Source organism: Symphalangus syndactylus, chromosome 17 (assembly GCF_028878055.3).
Source record: "Symphalangus syndactylus isolate Jambi chromosome 17, NHGRI_mSymSyn1-v2.1_pri, whole genome shotgun sequence".
Taxonomy (NCBI): Eukaryota; Metazoa; Chordata; class Mammalia; order Primates; family Hylobatidae; genus Symphalangus; species Symphalangus syndactylus.
The window spans coordinates 54175056-54199812 of record NC_072439.2 but is presented as its reverse complement, the minus strand read 5'-3'; the positions used below and the strand labels follow the sequence as shown (position 1 = coordinate 54199812).

The following is a 24757-nucleotide window of genomic DNA, read 5'->3' as shown; positions in this document are numbered from 1 at the left end:
ATTTAAAGAATATATACACATACACACGCATATACCTAACAGACTATATATAAATAAAAGTCATGAAGGAGATATGTAAATGACTAAGTTTTAGCAATACTGCAAAGAAAAAGATAACTTTCAATCACACATCCTCTGGAACGGCATAGAGACTGCCAATGTGGCCTGCTGATCTCCCACATTTCAGACTAGCTGCTGCCAAGAAAGGAAGATTGTGTTTACTAACTCAAGTAAGTAATCTAAGCTCTGTCGAAGCAGTCTTTTAGAATTCTGATCCATTCAACAGTTTGGTTCCCTAAATCACCTAGTGGTCTACTGTAGGAAGGATAATGAAGGAGGTGACACACTACTGCCAAAGATTAGAATTCCAGAGGCAACTAAACTGCATTCAAATTAGAAAATGATTGTTGATCCTTAAGTATTTATATTTAGGACAAAACAGAACATAAAGCTTCTATATAGACAATGATTTCAAAGTGAATTTTGAATTAATTCCTATATCAGGCAAAATTTTAAAAAATGTAATAGGTTTTAGCTCACTAGAAGATAATTATCACAATGAATCACTGCACTTTGCATACTAGCTCTATACCCCAATAGGCCTTCATCCAAGTCCCTACTGCAAAGTTATCTTCTCCACCATCCAAAGCACCCAACCTTCTGTTCCTCCCAACAGCAGTCCAGACTCGTTTTGAGAGAAGTACATAACATTACACTTCCAGCCGGAGCAACACAGTGAGACCCCATCTCTACAGAAAACAAATTTTAAAAAATTAGCCACACATGATGGCATGTGCTTGTGGTCCCAGTAACTTGGGAGGCTGAAATGGGAGTACTGCTTGAGCCCAGGAGTTCAAGACTGCAGTAAGTTATGACTGAGCCACTGCACTCTAGCCTAGGTAACAGAGTGAGACCTCGTCTCAAAAAACAAAACAAACAAAAAAACCCCACCTAATACTACGTAGTACTGTGAATAAAGCAGAGTAATATTACACACTTATCTCGCTATTTGCTTATCATTTGCCTTTGCCACAAAAATGTAAGCTCCATGAGAGAAGGCAGTGGTTACGCTAGTTCTCCATTAATAGAAACAGATCACCAAAACAGTGCCTGGCCCAGAGGAAGCAAACAATTAATATTTGTGGCATGACTGAATATTTTTCTTAGTATATCAGACTAGTTTGTATTTTCGACAAATTACAATGCTTAAGCTATATGGTTTAGTATATTGGAGATGTCACCTTTATAAGTGAATGAAACCAGCATCAAACGTCACTCATTGGAAAGAGAACATGAGGCGATGAAGTTAAAATAGCAACATATTTAAATACCTCCTTGATTATGAAGTTGAAGAAAGATATTTTGAGCCACAGAATATTCGAAACAGATTTATGTGGCTTTGCAAATTTAAAATATTTAAATAATTATCTGTGAAATTCTGACAGAACCAGTCTTCAATTCCAGCAAAAGAAACACTGAATTTTTTCTGATGCTATTCAAAGAGGAAGTATTTTAACATTTCCTTCTACAAGAAGGTATAATGAGATAAAACTGTGAATGCTACTTAATTGTTCTACAAGAAAAAGCACTACTCCTAATTAGTGTTTTATTTACCTATATATTACATAAAGACATTATCTTGTTAGCCTCAAGTAGACATATCTGATCTGTCCATATCATTTAATATTTCAAAATAGTAAATAGGGAATCAGAACACAGACTACAGCAAAATTTAAAATGCTGTTATGTGCTCAATAGCTAAATGGTAGAAAAATCAAATCTCATCATCTTGGCAATTTTCAGGAAGAATGGTACAGTGACCCAACCCGAGTCTCTCAATGTAGAACTAACACAACAAAAATGTGAATGCTAAATGAAATGCAATACACAGTAATATTGTTATTCCCGTTACAATGCCCTGATTATAGACTTCGATTCTAAAGCTTACTTAAATGAGTATTATTTTATTTGACACAGTAACTAAGGGCCAAAATCATAGTTTTCATATTTAACCACTGTATCTTCTGAACATCACCAAGCTTCTTGCTGAGGTTGGTGGCACCTCTGCCTAAAACATTTAAAATACGATGCTCACTGCTTAAATAATGGTAGCAAATTCATCTGTGCATCCCTAATGACATTATTGCACAACACAAAAGTAAGTATGAAGTTAATTGATCACAGAACTAAGAAAATATTTCCACAGCACCTCATACATTGGTGAAATTTGCTGCATTTTGTACCTCTTTGCCCCTCTATTCCAACTTTCCCTCTCGCACAGAAATCATTCTCACAACCAATAGTTATAAGATCTTCTCCATAATTAACCTATGTTTTTTTCCTATTTTAGCAGACTCAAGTAGGATAAATTACAAAATCAACATGTGAAAAAAATGACAGATATAATTTTTAAAAAAATCTGCCCAAAATATAAAGCATATCTCATTAGGATCAAACTTAATAGTTGCCACACTGTTCAGAATTTCTAAAAATTTAATGTGATAATTGCCCTCAATACTACCCACTAAATCTGACTACAGAAGCTTTAGCTTAACAAATAGAATTTGAATTTCCAAATCTCTGATTTTAAACCTCGCATGATAACCTCAATCAGGAAAATTGTATTAGCTTATTTATATTGAATATGGCCCAAAATACGTGATTTAATTATTAATCATTACGAAAAAAAGTATATAAAAATCTATGCCTATAAATAAATAAAAAGATCTAAAATAATTATTCTTCAGAATACAATGACTAAAACCAATTACGAATGAATATGGAATTGCTTGAATGTATCCTAAAAAAACAAATTAGTGAACTTCTCATGACACAACATAATACACAAATATTTCCTCCATTCCATATAATCAGTAAAAGTCCCTATTATTTCACTAACATATTTCTTATTCCAAACTTACAAATACTCAAGCCACACAGGTGCTACACAGTTTAACATTACAATCCTATGGATATTTCTACTGACTTACACAACTGACCTTAAGGATTACTTTTTAACGAATAATCTCAAACATACTTTTAAAAAATATACCAATGTTAATGGAATATATTCCTCATAATAATATATATTCTTCATAACAAGATACATCAGTTTAACTTGACTTTTTTTCAAAAAAAGTAACAAATTCACATATGCTCACAAACAAGAATAATGTTTTCACTGACTAACAGTGACTCAAGACCCGGTTGTTTTTCCCTGGTTTAAAAGACTAAGATACGCCACAAAACAAAGACATGCATTGACAACTCCTATTTTCACTTCAATGTAACTTAAATATCCTTTGAAGAAGGTTTCACATAATTCACATACCTAACTAGGTCCGGAGATTAAAGAACAAATTATGTTAATATTCTACAATATAAAATATATTAATGATCTTTCTATGTCAATAGAAACAGATCAATATAATTACTTTTTAACAATTATATACTACTCCACTATATGTCCATTTTGTTATCAGTAGTCAACTAAGTTAATGCCCACTTTTCACTCTTTTAATCAATGCTGAAATTGCATATAAAAAGCTATGCTTATATTTGAGTGATTTTAATAATAAAAATCCTTAGAACATGAAGTGTATTCATATATGTATTAACTTTGAACCAGAATAAAAAAACTTTAAGAAAACCTTTACCGATATGTACTTCCACCAAGAGTCAATAACATATTTTTCTATATTTGTTAAGCCTATGCTGTACTTTATCTACACTGTAAATTTCTCTGTGGGAACATGCAAAAAAAAGTATGTCTGTTTTTCTATAAATAGAAATGAAAGCCTGTTTTTGTATTTTTCCAAAATATTTTCAACTGTTCGCCCTCATATAGCAGCTAATCAATGGAAACATTTGTAAAATCAGTTTTTCAACTCCTGTTGCGTCAAAACGTAGCATTTCATTCCTAAAACAATCACAGTATTTGCATGTTGTAATTATTTACAAAGAAACAGAGGCTGGAATTTGGAATAAATGTTTGGGTTGACAGAGTATCAAAACAGACAATAAATACTTTATTGTTATTTTCTTATTAACAAAAAGAAAATGTGTAGTTTTAAGAATCTGCAGGGCATGTTGTATTTGGGAAATCTCTGACAACACTATGTCATAAGAGTAAGGGAATGCTTTTTTTAATACATTTTATCTACAAATGTCAGAAAATAACTGCTACCCCTTCCTTTTTTAGATGCTAATTGATTAAAGGAAATGGTTTCTGACAACTGCTATACATAATGCAAAGCATTATCAAACTAGCTAAGGCACAAAAGAACTCTGGAAAACTCATGTAGGCCCAAGCATATTTTCCCATGTAGTAATTTTCCCTGAGGCTGGGGTTCCACTTGTAGTCATTCCTGAGTCAGGAGTGGGGAGTCTCCCTGAAGCAGCATGCACTTCTAATTGAAATAACCAAGATAGGTATATACTCTGGTATGATTATGCCTTTGCATGTATGTCCTCTTGGAAAATAAAAACATTCCGCCCTAACTTTGTCCTCCTCAAACTCTCTTTCTTAGTTATTAAATAACAGTCTACAGAATAAAGTACCTGAAAGTAAATTTTTAAAAGACTTCAAATACGGTTGGTTGGCAGAATGTGAGCATTTCCAATGCTTTTATTTTGACAGTGTGATTTTACCGTGTTGTCAGAGTATAAATAAAGTTAGGCTTCTCGGGAGAGGAGATCAAAGATTTTATTATTACAAATTTGTACTTTCAAAAGAGAATGCATATTGAACAGAAACTATAAGGGAGCATGAGATTTAGTTTCTTTGCTAAACCTTTTTCTTAATTATTTTAATTGCATATAAGGTTCTGTGCATTCTGGAAAAGCTGTAACAAGGAAACACAAAGAATAAACTACATCCTTTTAATGAGACAGCGATTAAAGCTCTATATGTTTCCATCAGCAACATATGCTCTTAAAAAGTAATGACCAGCTTTCCACAGCAAATCAGAATGCAATCGTAGCTAGCTAATAAACTGAAATAATTGTAAATTGTTTATTAACAGTAACATTTGTTTCTCTGGGATACTGATGCTCCAGAAAGATTATTGGATTATCTGAATCAGTCACTCGTGGGTAACTGTTAAAAATATATACTGTTCCTGGGACCTACCCTAGACCTACTGAAGATAGAAACCAGGAATCTACGTTTTCCCAGGTTATTTTTAATTCCATTAAATTTTGGCAACCGTAATCAATCAAGGCTAAAAGATTACTCTTACCAGAGATTGCTTACTGTGTTTCTACCCTATAACTTTACCTAAGAAACCAGAGTATCTTCTCTGATAAAATGGCCTGTTTAAAGATTTGGTGACACGATCTTCGATTATATTCTATCAACTACTTCGGTAAACTAGTATGCTTATAAAATGTTACAAAAAAGCTCTGTTATGATTATTAATATTATTTTAAATCATGCATGCCACTGCACATCACTCTAAGATACTACACCATATACAACCTTTCTTTTTCTTTTTTTTTTTTGAGACGGAGTCTCACACTGTCGCCCACGCTGGAGTGCAGTGGTGCGATCTCGGCTCACTGCAAGCTCCACTTGGGTTCATGCCATTCTCCTGCCTCAGCCTCCTAAATAGCTGGGACTACAGGCACCTGCCACCACGCCCAGCTAATTTTTGTATTTTCAATAGAGACGGGGTTTCACCGTGTTAGCCAGGATGGTCTCAATCTCCTGACCTCGTGATCCACCCGCCTCGGCCTCCCAAAGTGCTGGGATTACAAGCGTGAGCCACCATGCCCGGCCACCATATACAACTATTAATCATGCTTCAAACCATTTATGTTTTAGTTCTGCCCAGCAGTTCACTACAACTTAGCATGCAAAAGCTACTTCACTGGTAAAAAAATCCCTCACAACATTTAAAGGAATACATTGGACAAATTAAAAGGGCAATCATGTAGCAATCTCAAAACTTTCCATACTTTCCTATCTAATGTCTAATGAACTATCATATAAAATCACAAATAAAATGCCTTACAGATTGTGATATTTAGGTTCCTTATTTATTGCCTATAATAAGAACAATTTATAACAATAAAATTATTTTGCAAAGAAGATAAACGAGGAAACTATTCAACCTATAAAATATAATTATTTATATTATAAATAAAACATAATTATTTATAATATAAATAAAATATAATTAAATGTTTATATTATAAATAAAATATAATTAAATACGTATATTATAAATAAAATATAAAATAAGGATTAATGTGTGTATGTGTGTGCCCCCAAAGAATAAGGAAAAACATTTACATTGGATTTAGTCAAATTGTTTTCTTCATATACAACAAAAACCTAGTACTTGGAATTTAAATTAAAGTAAAACCTCTGTGTTAAAGTTAATAGGGGGAAAAAGAACCACTTTTATCCTGGATAAAACTAAAAATGTATGCCCCTTCATTACATAATGCCCCTTAAAAAGATTAATTTTTGAAAAGTTGGCTTGTGCTACATTCTATACATGTACTGAGCTTTCTTTCTGGCTTACACATAAAATCTGCAAGGTGTTCATTTGGTTCTTTAATTAAAAAAAAAAAGTTTCAGGATGGACACAGTGGCTCATACCTGTAATCGCAGCATTTTGAGAGACCAAGGCGGGAGTACTGCTTGACCCCAAGAGTTCAAGACCAGCCTGAATAACACAGTGAGACCTCCGTCTCTACAGAAAATACCAGGCATGGTGGTGCATGCCTGCAGTACCAGCTACTTGGGAGGCTGAGGCAGGGGGATTGTTTGAGCCCGGGAGGCCGCAGTAAGATGAGATCATGCCACTGCACTCCAGCCTGGGAAACAGAGGGAGACCCTGTCTCAAAAAAAATTGAAAAAAAAAAAAAAAATTGAAAAAAAAAAAAGTTCCAACTGAAGAATCCAAGCACAGAAATTTACTTTTCCCCCAACAACGTATACATTCTATTATTCAAAAATAGCAAATAATATTTTATATGTTGACATACAATTTATTTTCATCCTAATTACTATTTGTTCCTCACAACTCTAAGAGATGGTTGGTTATATTATTTTGTTCATTTGTGAACAAATAAATTGAGGCTTGCATGGTTAAATGACTGACCCATTAAAATCCCTACGCTAAATAAATGGAAGAACCAGGACTCCAAATCAGCTTTTCTGATTTCAAATGTAAAACTTCATTCACGACACATGCTAGCAATTTAATACCAAACTTGGTAGAAATGACAATGACTACTAATACACACAACTGAAGCCAAAACAAGGGAGAGAGATAGGGGGTGAGTGGGATTTATTGGAGGTACCACTACTGCATTGCTTGTGGTTAGCTCAGAATGAGGTGTGTGTAAGTGAAGGAGAAACCCCTGAATATTGATTCTAGAGAAGATAAGATGGTCTCTTTTACAGAGCTGAGAACGGATGCTATTGCTCTTTTATGTCCATGGGCTAGACACTAAACATTAACAATGTATACCTGGAGACAAGAAAATTCTACACTTCAGATACAAATATCTTCTCAATTAAGATTGTTAATCAATTTTGAATAGATTATGAAGTTCTAAATACTCAGTAGCTGATTTTGAAAGATTGTCAAGGAAGTGGTTTTTGAGCATGATTTTTTAAATTTATTCATCAGCCCTCCAAGCAACAGGAGCCTACATTTTCTTCAGAGCTTTTCTTAGAGAAGCTTAAAATATGTCCGCGGAAAACTTCCACGTAGGTAAAATGCAGTGCCGCTTTAAAAGTATAAAACTGATGTATGCTGACTATGCATACAGTAAGACTGATATAAACTACTAAAACAGTATTTGAAGAGCAATGAAGGAGACAGAATACTGTCTGAAACATTTCAAAGCCATATAGTCAGGCCAATTTTTTATTAGGGTGGTGCAAAAGTAATTTCAGTTTTTGCAATCGTTTTTAAAACCGCAATTACTTTTGCACCAACCTAATTAACAGCTGATAAAACCATTAAAAATCTGTCAGAAAGAAAGCACTGAGGGTTTGAAATGGCATAAATAATTTTTTTCTTTTACATGTACCAAAGCTGTTCTCTATTAATATTGGTTACTTTTTGGCACAGAGAAATCACAAATATTAAGTTGACTTATAAAAAGAAAACCCAAAGTCAAAACAATTAAAAAAATTACAATCTTGGTTCTGCTGCCTCAAAATATTTCCTGAGAAAAATTACAGGAGTGTGTTTCTCTAATTGTGCTTCTTTTTTTAGGTTTTCTTTCTTTGTTCCCTACTATCCTAGGAAAAGAAATGTTTTCCTTCAAGAAATTCAAATACATTCAACAGTAACTTTATTAAATGAATAAATATATTCATTAACAATATATAATACACATAAAATATGTGTATTGATTATATTAACTGTGTATTGACCACCTTTTACATGTAGCCTAGACATAGCGAGAATACTTGGATCCAGCCTTTAAGAATTTGATGCTTAATTAAAGGTATAAAACTAACACACAAATAACTATATATAAAAAAGAAAGCGAGAAGTACACAGTAGAGGTAACAAGAAAGCTTAGTAAGTTAAAAAGAGAGGTCGGGGTAGTTTCAAAAGGGATAAGAAATGTAAGGTTGGTCTGGAAGGACAAGTTTCATTTGGTTAGAGACAAAAAGGAGTAGAAATCCAGACTGTAGAAATCCAGACAGTAATGGCAGGGATGTGGGAAAGCACTGCATATGAACACTGGGAAAACTGGTCTGTATGGAACACCTGTATGTAATGGGGCTGGAAGAAGATGACCCTGGAACTTTGGGCTGAAGCCAAATCAGTAAGGGCCTTAAAGGCAGGCTAAAGAATTCAGCCTTCACTTTTTAAGTAATTGGAATTCATCCATTCAAGACTTCACCCAAGGGCAGTCAGAATATTTAAACACCCAAAGGGCTAAGAATAAGACAGTATATGGGATCTGAAGAAATCTTATTAAATAAACTCGGGACTTTTTTACTTCCTAAAGCTTCTGCTTCAGTTGCCAGGAAGCTGAGAGATAAATTTAGTGCTCAATTTCATCTTAAGTACTTATTTCATTTCTTTGCCTTCTAATTGATTAAAAAAACCAACAACAACAACAGTCCTATCTGATGTGCACTTTACTTTTGTAAGCTTGATGGGATATACATCACACGTAAATAAAATTAAAGTAACGCTTGTCTTGGTACCTGGGAAAGTTGTAGATGCAACACTTAGGTTTCAGAAGAGAAAAGGTAATTTATAATTTCCCCACCAAGTAAAGCTCATTCCTCAATAAATATTACAATGAAAGATGGCTGCATTGAATTAAAAAACCCAGTTACTGCAGTTGGTGATTGCTCTAAAATCTGCAAGCACTGGGTTCAGCAACCTATCTTCTTCCTGCCTGACTGTCCAGTTTGACCTTCCATGTGAATCTGTGCTCCTATCATGATGCCAAAATGACCTTCTGAAACTTACAAGGCTTCCAAAGCTGCAGATATTTTCAGCTGTATCAGCCCTGGCTGTCACAGCACTCTGCATAGTGAGTGGCAAAACTGGAGCCTCCTGTACTGGCCTGACCTTTTAAACTCACAATATTTTGCTACTGCTCAAAATGAGTTTTCTCTTCCCGTAGTATTTTGTGATACTATTTCTCTTGTTTAATTGTAAAGCACTGATTCTAAGGATAAAATGGCATTTTTCTTTACATGAAAATAAAATCCTTCATGCATAGTAAATCTAACATTGGTAGATGCTGTAAAATAAATATTTACTGGCATCTATAAATATTTTTTTTTAATTATTGAAAATCTTGTGGCAACAAAACCTAATAAAATGTCACTATTTCTGCAATGGCCAATTTGAAAATTGAGAGACGTCTAAATTTTATAACTGTTTACTATCTGTTTATGTTTACCATTATGTATTCAATATCTAGCACAGAGCCTAGAATATTAAAAATTCAAATTAATATTAGGTGAATGTAACAGAATCTGCATGTTTAATATATTTCATTTACCATAGTACTATTAAACTGAAATATAGGTGCTTAATTTTCTTGCCAAAAAATTAGTATATTAGCATGGAATCTTTAATCTGAATACACACACACACACACACACACACAAACACACACGTATCCCTAAGAATTCTTGGTACTTAAAGGTAAAATCATTTTCAAATCCATTGATATCAGGTCACTGACAAGCAGAAAACTGTTATATGAATAAGTTGAAACTTTAAATTTGCATAGGTATATTAGAATACCTTTATTTTGTTTCTACTTAGGGTCTGTGGATACCATATTTTCACAAGCCCACACTTGTATTCAATACAGGGAACCACAAAATGATATCAATATTTCAGAGCAAATTTGTCAACTAACTCATTAGTTGGAGAATGGATCCCTTAGCTTCATACATTTATTCTATTTCATTTTTAGCTACAACTTGTGTACTACTTCACAATCATTTATGGAATATATATATATATATATATATAGACACATAGGGATATGACACAAAAACATGCATACATACACACATGGACATGCTCTAACTACTAGGGATTTGGGGGGAAGTGAGAAAAGTTTATCAGAAATCTCCGAGTGAATGCAGAGCTATTAAATTTTCAATGATATGTTTGTCTATTTTAATGTTGGCAACAGATTTCTATGTTTTAGTGATGAAAAAATGAATTGAATTACCCTAATATCTTCAATTATGCAGCTGAATAGATTACAAGAGCATTTGAAACTCTTTTCGGGCTCAAGGCACTTCTTAAACGGTGCCATTCAGCAAAGCCATCCAACAGAGCAATTGACAGAGTGCTATGTCACTCAGAAGCGACATCAGAAACTTCACAGGTGGTAATGATTTTGAGTCTAAAAGTAGATTTTGCTGATCTTGGCGAGTGCTGGGGCAGAGGGTATTAGGTATGAGTAGAACTAATACTGAGCAAACCACACAGGCAGATTAGGCTATTTGATATATCCCTCCTTTTAAAGCTAGTGAAACTTCAAAGTCCATTCCATAGTCTGCTCTTTTATGACCACAATGCTTAAAAAAAGCCTCTTCCACATCTTATCTTCTTCACTGAGTCTTTCCAGAATTAACTTGGAGTAGGTCTCAAATCTACATGCAATGAGTATTTGTGTGCCTAATTCATACCATACTGATGGAAATAAACAAGCAGAAAAACAGCAAAACTCCTGGGTTGAGATCTCAGCTTTCACAGTACCTTACTGTATGACCCTTGAGCAAATCCCCTAACCTTAATCTTTCCAAGCCTCAATCTTCTCACTTGCCAGAAAGGTAGCGATGCCTAAATCACACAGAATTGTGTAAGAGCTATGTGATCACACATGTAAAATAATAAGTTCCTATGAAGAAAGTAGCTATTTTAATAATTATCAGAATGGCTAAAGCTCGAGTCTTTTGTTGTTTTGCTTTTATTATTTCACTTATGAATGGGCCTTTTTCTATAGGCCATAAACTTCAGAAAATCAGAAACCATATTCTTAATTTGTCTTAAAAATTTCAATTAAAATCTTATAGTAAAACTTTATATGTAACGGGCCTTAAACAAATACTTATGATTAAAAATGAATAATAATAAGCAATAAAATCCTGAATTTTCTAACCTAGAATGCAGATTAAATCTTGGAAACAAGGAACACACACATCACAGCTGAATAGGGTCTTATAGAAGAATATGCACAGTTGCACTTCCACCATTTCAAAGTGGAAGCTAGCCTACAAAATACAGCTTTATTTCCTGTGCAGAAAGAAAAGCAGGAGGAAAAAGAGCATCATGTGCATATTTAAAATTCTCTGTCGGCCGGGCGCGGTGGCTCACGCCTGTAATCCCGGCACTTTGGGAGGCCGAGGCGGGCGGATCACGAGATCAGGAGATCGAGACCATCTTGGCTAACACAGTGAAACCCCGTCTCTACTAAAAATACAAAAAATTGGCCGGGCGAGCTGGCGGGCGCCTGTAGTCCCAGCTACTCGGGAGGCTGAGGCAGGAGAATGGCGTGAACCCCGGGGGGGCGGAGCCTGCAGTGAGCCGAGATCGCGCCACTGCACTCCAGCCTGGGCGACAGCGAGACTCTGTCTCAAAAAAACAAAAAAAAATTCTGTCATTAAAGTTAAATACAACTCACCTCTCTCTGATTTTTTTTTTTTCTGTTAACATAAACGCTGTAGGCACTGAAACTTGGTTACCAATCCTGAGTGTTTTAATCCGCTTCCAATCAGGAATTTAGCATGAGGAAGATTCAGATGAACTGTATGTGCCCACCTTTCTCCAAAACTGCCAGCATCAGAAATAAATTAATTTCTTCTCTCTAGTCCAGGATGATACTATGCTGGCATCACACTTATTTACCAAATACTTGAACAGAAAAACTAAATGGTTTACATATCGAATCACATCATTTTAATAAATTCCGAGTTGATTTTTGTCTCTTCTCCAATATATACAAAGTATCTAAAGAGTTAACCCGTCTACCGAATGGTTTTAGGCAAATTCCACACTCTGCCCACAAACAGCCTATCCTTGGCTTCTTTGTGCCCACTTTGTTTTGCCCGTCCATTATTTGTGAATATTTCTATCACTATACTGGAAATTACTTTGAGAACAGGCACATCTTACCTCTTTTTCCTCCAAAGGATATAGCATGATACGTAGCACACTGACACTGCACTCAATATTTGCTAAATAAGGATGCTTTCTTTTGCAGCCAAAAGCAAAGACTTTCATTTTATATAAATAAATTTTTCTCTAAAACACATAATCACATAATTTTATTTGCTATATGTTATAAATAGCTCTATGAAGAGAGGAATTTGTTAGCAAAGTGACAGATCTCCAACAGCACAACTCTGCAATTAACAGCTTATCTTTTAAAGTCACAGGCTACATCACATGTAAAGAGAGCAGAGAATGATGTATAAATTAGATGATGTAACATAAAAGCATAAAATAATCAAACAACCATGATCTATAAACTTTTGCCCCTATCATTTCTTGGCGAAAATTTCATAGTCTCACATTATTGGTGAGAAAATACATTGTCTTCAAACTTCACAAGCTTCCTCTGAGGGAATCCCAAATGGGTCTACCTACTGCCAAATGCACTGTCATAACATCATGATACTGCAACTCCATACCATATCTACTGAAGATGGGGGACCTAGTTTGTTTTATTTTTGTTTTTACAAATCCAAGAAACAGAGTATAAGCATTTGTCAAACTATATGCCATTTGTAACCCATCATCAAAGCAATAAGATGAAAATACATTTGACAGCCTTTTAAATAAAATTTCTATCTTCTTGACTTATGTCAGTTGTTGTATGGGCGAAGTTTTAAAATTACTATGTCATAAACATGCCACACTCATTCCCAACAGAATCATGGGATGGGGAGGGATGGGGTTGGGCAATGCTGGTTTTGAAGTATGAAAAGACCTGGCTTCCGTTCAGTTCAGCTGATCACCAGCTATGTGGATTTAGGCAAACAAGATAACTTCTCTAAGTCTGTGTCCTCTAAGAGGATGATGATTCCTGACTCACAGGCCCAATCCATTCACTGTCTACTAACACTACCAGGTTGTCTATCTTCACTCAATGTTTTTCCAAAAATAACATAAGCTGGCAAGGCCTCACGTAGAAAAGACGCTGCTCAAATATGGTAGCTTTCATCATTACTTCCACCTTATTCTTACTATGTCACTCCATATTCCGAAAAGAGTGCCTAATCTTTGGGCCTATGACAGATGCCCCCTCTTCCCCACAGCATTCCCTGGCCATTCAGTTCCACAAAAACTTCCTTCTTTGAATTTCCTTCCCTCTTTCAGTTTCCTCCTTTGGTACTAACTTGTACAGTGCCTTGCATTGTTAAGTTTTCAAGTCTTTCTCCTCAACTCAATTATATGTCAAAGACACTATGTAATTATACTTTCGATCCCCCTCTTGTGACCTACTACAATCCTTTGACTTTAAACGTGCTCAGAATATGTTTGTTAATTGATTATTTAGCAAAACACAAAAGACGAATTGGTTCCTCTATGACCTGATTGTTAACATGGCAAAGTAATGTTTTAAGGGAAAAGACCTCAGCACTTAGTAAACTTTAATCAACTACAGAGGAATAGGCATAATACTATTCTTCCTAAATTAATTGCTCCCAATAAAATATTTACTTTTAAAATCTCAGTCCTCAAAACTATATCGCTCTGAGAAAGTCATTTCCCATAGGCAATTTTCAGCAAATGTGGTCCCCCAGAAAGCATTATGCAGAATTCTACATAAGTATATTTTTTCTAAAGTCTTTCCTATTGAAGTATATATTTTTCTATTGTTAGGCACTTCTCAAATTATTTTTTGGAAAGGTCATGCAATGCTTCAGAGAGACTACTCCTGGATCAAAGATGTTCTTGTATCCTCCGTTGTTCACTTTTGCTATGTTTATCAAATCTCTTAAAAGTCTTTTGGAAGAGGTACCTAAGACCAAATGCCATATCTGAATGCCACTAGGTAGACAATGCAGTTTTCCCTGAATGTTATAGCAGTGAAGTTCAAATAATGGCTCAAAATACTTTGGAATAAATTTGTCTAGTTAAAATTAGCCCAATGACAGAATAATAAAGAAGGCAAAGAATGTCCAATACTACTTAATCTTAGTTACTTAAAAATTAGCATTTTCTAAGCATTATCTTAATGACATAACTAAATAGATTTTCACCATACTATATAGCACAAGGCAAAAACTAGATAGGAAAGAAAGGCTAATAATAGAAAAAGGCATGTAATAAGTGTGACTTTCACATAATACTAACAAAGGCAAAATAAAATACTGTCAACATTATTCTCTAGTTTATAGAAACATGCTATATTTAAAGACATAGTGTAATTTCTGTATTATTTTTATGGACACAGGCAATCTAAATAACTAATAAGTTGTAAATGTTTATAAATAGAATATTTTTCTTGAAAACTGTCTTGATTTCATGGGAATTTTTCTCTGTATATTAAATAAAACATTATCAATGTTCTGACATTTTCTTTTTAAACTATTTTAAACCATTTATTTGTAAAAAGCTTGTAAGGACCTCAAACTAAAAAGACATGTAAGTATTCCAATAAAGCTTTCTACTCTATTTGAAATATAACTATCCTCCTAGTCCAGATAACCAATAACCAAATGCAACTGTTTATTGATTCCTGTATGTAAATCATTCTCTTTATAATAGTGACTGATCATTAAGGATTTTTAGTTCCAGGAAAAAGTATGCCCTGGTTATACTGATACCTTCCCTAAAATAGCAAGGTCTGAGAAGTATAAATGTCAGCCACATTGAGCACATTGCAAACTTGTTTTATCATGTATCTATCTGCCACCTTACCTTGTTTATCACTAAGGATAGGTTACGCAAGCATTCTGAGCATGGACTTTAACAAGAGAGGAGAACTGCCTGGTTGACATTGAGACATTTCTCAGCAAATAACAAAATACGCCTAATGTTGAAATTATGTTTACTTTAAAATTACCAATTTGGGACAAAGAATTTGGTGACCTTTAGATCACCATCCAGTGCTTTAAAAGAGCTTGGCATAGAAATGAAATGTTTTAAGAAATTAACATATATCTTCTACTTAAGTTATAATCCCTGATAAAATACAATTTTAAATGTTTTTCACTTACTGATGTTTTATATAATTCTTAAATAAGGAATTTTTGATTGATTAAAAGTTTTTAAATTCTTGCTGTATTTTAAAAATAATTGTTAATACCCCCATTGCCTTTAATATCCACATCCAGTCAGTTGGTACATCCTATGCAGCCTAACCTTATCACATTTCTCTCAGCATACATGTCTTCCTTTTCATTCTAGGGCCACTCCCCTCATCTAGTCCCTCATCTCTGTTCTGTATAACCGCAGTCTCTACTTCATTCTATATGTGTCCTATACTTCCCCTATAAAATGTCACCAAAACACAACTCCTGTAAGGTTACTACCCTAAACACCAAGTGTCTGTTTATGTTCCACACTACGTATTATTAAACTTACTACCTGGTCATCAATGACCTCAAAAGTGTAACACCAATCTCCCTTGAACACCTGATTCCTCATTTCTTCCTATCCTATTAATGCTTCCCACCCCTCACCCCAGGCCTTTTCTCTCTATCCTCTTACTTTTTGCCCATTCTTCTGGAGTCTCTTCAAATGCTGTAGAAAGTACAAGTCTTTTAAAGTATTCCAAACGTTTATGTTCTCAAGCTCCTATCAGCATCCAAAATAAGTATTTTTAAAATCTGTTTTTATTCTTTTACATAGGAGCATGGATTCTAAAACTGGGCTACCTTGGTTCAACTCCTTATTGTGCTACTTATTAATTAGGTACCTTTGCACAATTAATTGGACTTGTCTGTGCCTCAGTTTCCCTATCTGTAAAATCAGGATATTAATAGTACCTATATAATAGGGTTGTTCTGAGGAATACATGAATTAATTATAAACCTTAGCTTAGCACATAGAAAGTATTCAAAGATGTTAGTAATCATGATTACTGCTATATTCTCATCATTATTCTTTATATATAATCAGTGGAGGCAAGACAAGAAAAACTGGTTAAAAACATGAACACTGGAAAAATAAAAATGACAAGCCTCGTATTTCTGCAAATGAAAAAATTGTTCTAGTCGTGATCTTTAAGGTAAAAGTGATAAGGACTACTTTACGGCTACTCTACAGTAGAAAAGATTAAATGAGATACCTTATTTAAAAGTATACAGCAAGTGGCAACTTCTACTATTTTCATAAATATTTACACCATTATAATGTCACAGATTTAGAAACTAGGGCATGAAAAGAGTGAATGGTTTTTCCCCAAATCTATTGTTTCTTTCAAGAAATAAACAAAAAAACTTAAGTTACTTCAAAATAAGTATATTAAAATAATAATAATATTGATATCATTTCCTACATTTACAAAGGAGTTCCACTTTTAGAAACCTCATGTATCTTCTAATGAGGTCCGTTTTTGTTTTTCTACCTGCCTGGTATAAACATTAGACCTTTTTTTTTTTTTTTTTGAGACAGAGTCTTGCTCTGTTGCCAGACCGGAGTGCAGTGGCATGATCTCAGCTCACAGCAACCTCCGCCTCCCGAGTTCAAGCAATTCCGCCTCCCGAGTTCAAGCAATTCCCCTGCCTCAGCTCCCAAGTAGCTGGGATTACAGGCATGCGCCACCACGCCCGGCTAATTTTTTGTATTTTAGTAGAGACCGGGGTTTCACCATGTTGGCCAAGACGGTCTCGATCTCCTGACCTCGTGATCCGCCCGCCTCGGCCTCCCAAAGTGCTGGGATTACAGGCGAGAGCCACCGCACCTGGGCAAGCATTAGACGTTCAAACCAAATTTAGATATAGTGTTTATAAGAACTCATGGTGTATCTCTTCAGAACCTGGCATCTTGAAACCAAGATCTGGTAAACAGAAACATCAGTAAGGAGGCCTTTGATAGGGGAATACTGAATTGCAAGCCTAGTCAGTGACATAAAGCTTTTCTCATCAATTTCTTACCCACAGAAAGCCCTATGTCCTCCAACTCTTTGTATCTGTCACTTAGCTTGACCACCCTCCTGCTTTCTTTCTACTAGAAGAGTTATCCATCCACAAAGAGTGCTAAAATGTCACTGTTGTAATCAAACAACACAGAAACAAATAAAATGCTAATGTGTCACTTTTACTGTCATCAACAAATGCTGATAAATTATTGGATATAAGATTGAAATTTTTGGATACAATAAGCTGAAAATGGGCTGTAAATTCTAATACTGAGACAAGTTAAGAAAATATCTTTGATAATATTCTAAATACAAATATGAACTGCTTAAGTCCTCATCTTGAATCCTTTATATTTAGCATAGTACAAGCATATGACCATGCACTGACTATTAAACTGTAGTATCTACAGTTTGTAACTATTTAGTGGCTGCAACAGCTGATATTTCATGGTATTCAATAGTAAAACTAATGACAAAATCTATCAGTAATCTAGTATAGGACATTTGGAAACCATTATATTTCTCCTAGATAAAAGAAATAAATAAATGAATTAAAACATATAGGAAAATTCAATATCTGAATGTTATCTATAAACATATGGAAAATATGGAACCATTGCTGAATAGAATTAATACTGCTTTAACAGAATAATATTTTGGTAAGGCCGAAAAATACTGAATACCTTTTGTTCCCATTATTTATGCATTTAAGGACTGTTCCCTTTATTACATGTATGTGGGTCAAGTCAGAGTTATCTTAAGACTTTCCCTTATCTGAACTTTCATACCATGTTACCCAGCCATTGTTTATTAAATATCACTTTCTGCTTTATAGTTATTTTCGAAGCTCTTATTTTCCCTACCAGATTCTTATTTTTTTTGAGGACAAGGTATATCTATCTTGATTAAGTTTGGTAGATTTCACTAAGCCTAGTGTGGTATTTTTTCACAATATGTATTCACTTATAAATCAACTTTATATGATAAAATAATATTTCAAGTCAGCAACGTAATACTTATTTCATAGAACTAAATATGTCCCCATAAATCTAGACTCTTCTTAGCTCTCTAAAACAAGTTCATTTTTAGTTAATAGCTTCCAAACTTTTAAAAGTGAAAATGTAGGAAAAATCCAGCGTCAAATACAAATTTTTGGAAAACTACTTTGGAGAAAGACATCTCTTCATTTTGTGAATTTAGCTAAAGTGGGACTGGAATGGAGCTGACATCAGCATGGACATCATCACTGGTATTTAGATTTCACATTTACCACAATTCTTTTTAATAGTATGATATTATTTAACATTCAGGTGATTTGAATAAATTGGCATTGTCTTGGGGAAAGTTATATGTTCATGCATGCGTTACATACAAATTGTGTGTTCACACTTCACAGGAGTATGTATTTTGCATACCTTTATCAACTATTATTTAGCTCTTTTGGTATATAAAACACACATCTCTCAGTTTCCTAAAACAATGTCAAAAGAGATGGTGGTTTTTCTTTTGGAGCATATGAGCATGATATTATTTCAGAAACGTCTTCACCTTTTTGGAATAATTGATCTCTGTGGAAAAGCAATTCTCTACTCTGCCCAATATGGCTACATTTCGTTTTGAGATTAATATTTCCTGAACTGTTTTAACAAAGGATAATCATAGTAACCTAGAGAACATAATCAAAAACAGTAGAAAAAGAACCAAATGTGTAAGACCTAATTCTCCTAACACAAATATTTCAAGATGTGTGTTACACACATTTTTACAGATTTCACAGGCACATATGATGAGATGCCTCTCTAAAAACATGAACGATTATCTGAAAGAGATGTTCTGGATCTGTTATGAAAAAAAAACTAGTACTATGTAGAAAACTATAACCATATATTTGCTATTTTTTTTCCTCAAGGATATATCTGTAATGCTTATATAAATGTTTATTTTTTACAACATGAAAAACACTAAGTAAAAACCGATTTCTCTACCTCAAATTTAAAAACAAAAAATATGTCTAGAGACAGTTAATGCCATATGCCAATAGCTCTTCTTGAATCCTCTGCCTTGCAATCAATAATTCTCCAACCATTAGTGAATATGCTCCATGACTCATCAGAAACAATATACAAAGTTAATGGAGATCATTCTTCCCCTCACCCTCCACACACGCACTGACACTAATGGAAGCTATGCCTCACATAGTGGAAGACAGATTCAAGATGGCACCAAGCCGAGAGGCAACTCTTCTTGAGGCTCTATGTACAAACTAGCTCCCTCCCCACAAAGAATCCACAACATCCATTTTACATTTTTTGGCATCCTTCAAGAAAATAATAGTAAGCATACTTTATATGGCTAGAAAAGAACCACATTTTTTTCAGCTTAACACTCACTGTGAATGGCAAAATGTACTTCAGTTATGAAAATATCTGAAAGGAATGTTTCCAGGACCTATGCCATTGTGCTTTGTTTACCAGTCAGATGCTTTCTCAAGAATGTGTTCAAATTATAAAGACAGTGTCTCCACGTATAGAAATTCTTCAGAGCCCATAATGTTACGACAGAAACACATTTTCACCTTTGCTAATATTCAAAACAATACCCTCCTATCTGCAGGTAAAAATCTTTCATTCTTATGAATTCAGCAATCTTTTATTAACATTTGCTCAGGACTTTGGATTTGGTTTTTTTTTTTTAATTTTCTAAAGAAAGTTCTAGCAAAAGAAAACACATATTAAGTATTTGAAGATAATTGCTATTTACTAAAATCTCTATTTTAAAATAATTTTAGTGACTCGTTTATGTTTGGTAACTTCAGGACAATGATAACTACAGTGTCTCTAAAATGTTCCTAAGTAACAATCATACTCTATTTTGGCTTTTGAGAGGTGTTAAGACTCATTCTCTAATTATAAGTTTTTCTCTATTATTACTACCTCACCATCAAATCTCTAAACTAAATAGCAGCTTTGAGGAAATAAAAATAGATGTTAGGTGGTGTGTTTTCTCAAATTTTGGTTACAATGGATAAGAAAGATGAAGTATTTCTATGTATAATAAAATAAGCCAATTTTATTGTTTTGACCAGCAAAATCTTTAAGCTTTCTCCCAGAATATTGTTTTCCTGCTTTATCCTAGAACAACACTGTCCAAAATAAATACAATGTTAGCCACATTTGTTATATTTTCTAGACACCATGAAAGTGAGAGAGAGACAGAGAGAGAGAAAGAGAGAAAAGAAACAGGGGAAGTTAATCTAGTAAGATCTATTAGAACCAATACATCAAAAATTATCATTAAAACATATCATAAATACAAAAACATTAATCAGATGTTTTACATTCTTTCCCTCATATAAAGTTTTCAAAACCCGGTAGTATTTTACACTTCTCAATCTGGACAAGACACATTTCAAGTGCTCAATGGCCACATGTGGCTACTGTACTGGACAGCACATTCTAGATTTCCAAACATATGAAGCTTTTTGGCCTAAAAAACCATACACTTTAAAATCTTTCTATGTCACATTCTCTATGATCCATATGGTTGATGGGATTTTATTTTGGGCCAGTCACTTCGTGAACCTATTTCAGTTCTTTCCTCCACTCTTTTGACCTCTCATATCTACTACCCACCCTAATGCCTTTGCTTACAGAATTTTAAAAACGCAATCACCTAATTTTTCAGCTTCTCCTAAGCAAGACCTGAGATGTTCCCTAATCTGCACATCTATCACCAAGCAGAAAGCCAGAAGGTGCAGCAAGATTATTTATTCTGTTTCCATAAATAGATCTATCAAATACAGGCCTAATGTATGGCAACAGTGACAAATGCAAGGGCATTTTTTTTTCTTATAATGAAGATAAAGCATTTTATATAATAAAGTAACACACTCTTCCTCAATGAGAAATACAATTTTCAATGAGAAATATAATTTTACTCTTTTTTTTCCCCCAGGAGAAATTTTGGGTTAGTCTGTTCTTGTTCTGGAACAAAACCCAGTGTTTCATTTCATAGGAATTCTGTGCCCAAAGGAAGAACAGAATGTTGGAATCAAAATTTAATGAATTCAACTTGGAGTCTAACTTTGCCTCAAATGTGGAAATGTAAACACAAGCAATAATATCTCAAACCATATAACACTTCAGTTTCTCTTTGGCATGACTGCGCAGAGTACCACACTTGATGTGTATCTACACACAAATTTGTTCACAGTTATATAAGGAAAAAAATTAAACTAGGCATATGTGAGTTTTTTCTGAGTCTCTTAGTAATAATGAAATCTGATTATTATGTCTTAAGTGACACTATAATTATAGATGAACAGGTCTTCTGTTGCTGACCCAACCTGTTCCTTAAAACACAAAAGGCAACTTTTGTAGTCTTCAGCAAGGAAACCCCCCATTAAACAAATAAGACTAAAAAACCTATGCCTACATTTTCAAAGAAGACCTAACAACATAATAACAAAGTAACTCCCATGCAAATACACAAAACAGATAAAAACTAGAACATTAGGTTTTCTAGAAAAGTTAAGCCGTAGTTGTCACCAACTTTAAGAAAGCAAGATACAAGTGACAGCGATGTGCATTCTCAGGCTACAAAATAACTTATTCAGTGCCTCTATCTATAACTACATCTAAGACATTCTAAGTATTGAACTGCACATTCCTGGGATAAATTTTACAGTCGTTGAACTTTCATTTTCTGTCTGGGTGATAATATTTTATCTCAACAGCAAGGAGAAACACCAACACACTTAGGAACCCACACAGAGAGATAACTGTGGAGTGGCTCTCTTGTGCTGGTATAGAATACTTAGGTACTAAACACCCTCTGTGTATAAACAGACACTGTGTTCGAACCCAGGAGGAAGGGACACAGCGTCCACCGGTGTAGTATTTCAAAGCACGTTGCAGAGGGTCCGAAAGTCTAAAAGCATTAATTATGACTTCTCTCCTAGCGTATTAATTTAAGAAACTCCTCGGAGTATATGGCAGAGTTTGCCATCCATCTGCTATGACTTGTGCCTGTGCTGGGGGGCACACAAAGTGAAGTCAGCGGCAACAACCTTTCTGGCAGCTTCTTAATTTTAATCCTGGGGAGACATACTCCACGGAAATACACCCCAGAATCCCAACAGCCGCATACTCTCCCGGCCCCAGAGAGCCTTAAGAACACAGTATTACTCTGGCAGCAACACCCCTGTAGTTGTAAAGTGCTGTGCGAGGGGAAGGCATAAGCGCCACCATATACCTGCTCGCGTTACAGGCTCCGAAATCAAAGTATTCTCACATGACACATTACTACCAATAACAGATTCCGGCTCCGTTTAAAAAAAAAAAAAAAAGTGGGGGGGGGGGGCTACATATTTGTCCTGCTTTTGTCTAAAAACCAGAACCCAAGTACTAACTAGTTTTCATTCTTTTCAACCTTTCATGAAAGCAATTCAACCAATTGCGGCTCCACCCAAAGAGCGTCTATACTTACTTTTCTTACAGTTTTTGAGTGACGCACTACAAAACGATGAAAAAAAAAAGGAAGAAGAAGAAGAAAAGGAGGAGGCAGCCCTCTCCTACAGGGCGTCTTCCGCCCTGTAAACTTGGCAAAAGGCAAAGTGGCCTGAAATACAGCACTCTCCATATAAGGCAGCCCAGCTAAACATGTCATGCGTAATTTATGGGTAGCAGGCAGAGAATTAACCTTTGCGTGCACATATTTGGCCCAGATGAAAACCGGGCGGGATGGCAGCCCCGGGGCCAGGGATGCGGGAGCCACCGGGAAGACCCGCGCGCCGCTCGCCTCGGAGGGACTCACACCTTCCCCCGACAAAGGTCATTAAGTTGTGAGTACACTTGCACGCACCTGTTTCTCTTCTCGCCCCCCTTTTTCTCCCTGGGTCCCGCTGGGCTGCCAAGCCTTGCGCCGGCTGCGCCGTGACAGCGTCCGCAGAGCCCGCGGCAGGGAAGGGCGCAGGAGCGGCTGCGGCTCACCCTCCCGCCTTCCCCCGGGCAGGAGGTGCTGAGGGACGCGAAACCAACCACCGCGCGCGGCCCGCCCCTGCCGGGGAGAACCGCGGCCGGCGAGCACCTCCTCGCACTTCCTCCTTCAGCCACGGGCTGACCCGCCGGAGTCCGAACAATGAAGCGCGGCGGACCGGCGCGGGGAAACTGTGAAAATGGAAACTTACCTCTCACATTTTTTTTTTCAGAGGCGGCCCCACTGTCGACCGAGTGCCCAAGGCATTGTGGGAGTCATGATTCCAAGATGCCCGCGACGGAAAATGGAACTTGTCAGCTCCTTGTCATGGGAGCATTGTGGGCGCCACAACTCATTCAGCTGCAGTGAAAAGACTGTTGCATGTCGGTGTGCAGCCTCTTATCGCCGAGGTCTGGCTTCCGCTGCTGCTGCGCGGCCCCTCCCCCGCCCGCCCAGCCCCACCAGGAAGCCCAGGGCGGACTCGTCGAGCTTCTAATGCACGCGGCGGCGAGAAAAACGCTCTTCAACTTTCCGCCGGCGCCCTCCTGCGCTTCCCCGGGCCCCAGGGTCGCCTGTCAACCGGACAGAGTCCGCAAGGGCGGGTCATGGGCGCTCGCCCCGCGGCGCCGAGAGCAGGAGGAAGCCGGAGCCCGCGCGGGCGCCGTGGATCCCCTCGGCCTCCCGTTGGTATCTTCCATCTCATGCGTTCAACATTGTAACCTCGCGGCGGGCGTGCAGACCGGACGCCCTCCCGCTACTTCTGCCGACTAGCTGGGCACACCCGTGGGTTCGTTTTGAAAGAGGCCCTTGCACCGGGCTTTGCAAGGAAGCCGGCAATGTTAGATTGAAGGTTAGAAGCCGATTAGACTAGAATCCTGCGATCTGGTGAGACTGCCGCCTTAAAATGCACCAGTTTTTGAACCTGGAGGGCTAACAGGCGGGAAAAACATCTGCAAGACTGCCACTGTGTATTTTTCTCAAGTGACAGGCTATCCACAGTTTTGGAATTCCTTAGTGAAACTGTCACACAAGCACAAACACTCACATGTCAGCTTTCCTTCTAGTTTGTAAATATTTGTAATTTACAAGCCACTGTATTCCCAACTTTGCACCATGTGATTTAGAGAAAGCAAACTCCCTCTTTAAAAATAATATGTTACTTTCTGAAATACCGGGATATTCCACGGCAAGTAAGCCATATTGTCGCCAGAGCAAATAAACCGCA

General features: G+C 36.1%; 1 protein-coding gene across 33 annotated transcripts in view; it reads right to left on the bottom strand.

Annotated features, from left to right (window-relative positions):
- Positions 1-24757, bottom strand: part of MBNL1 (muscleblind like splicing regulator 1) — a 221611-nt gene that overhangs the window by 174271 nt on the left and 22583 nt on the right. For 15 of the 33 annotated variants that reach the window (XR_008652055.2, XM_055248717.2, XM_055248719.2 and 12 more), the window contains exon 1: positions 23744-24433. The exons of 8 other annotated variants lie outside the window; for them this stretch is intronic. The gene's annotated coding sequence lies outside the window, so the exon portion shown is untranslated. Of the gene's footprint in view, positions 1-23043; positions 24434-24757 lie in introns of those variants that run through there. 10 more of the 33 variants (XM_055248739.2, XM_055248743.2, XM_055248747.2 and 7 more) reach the window with 6 other exon arrangements.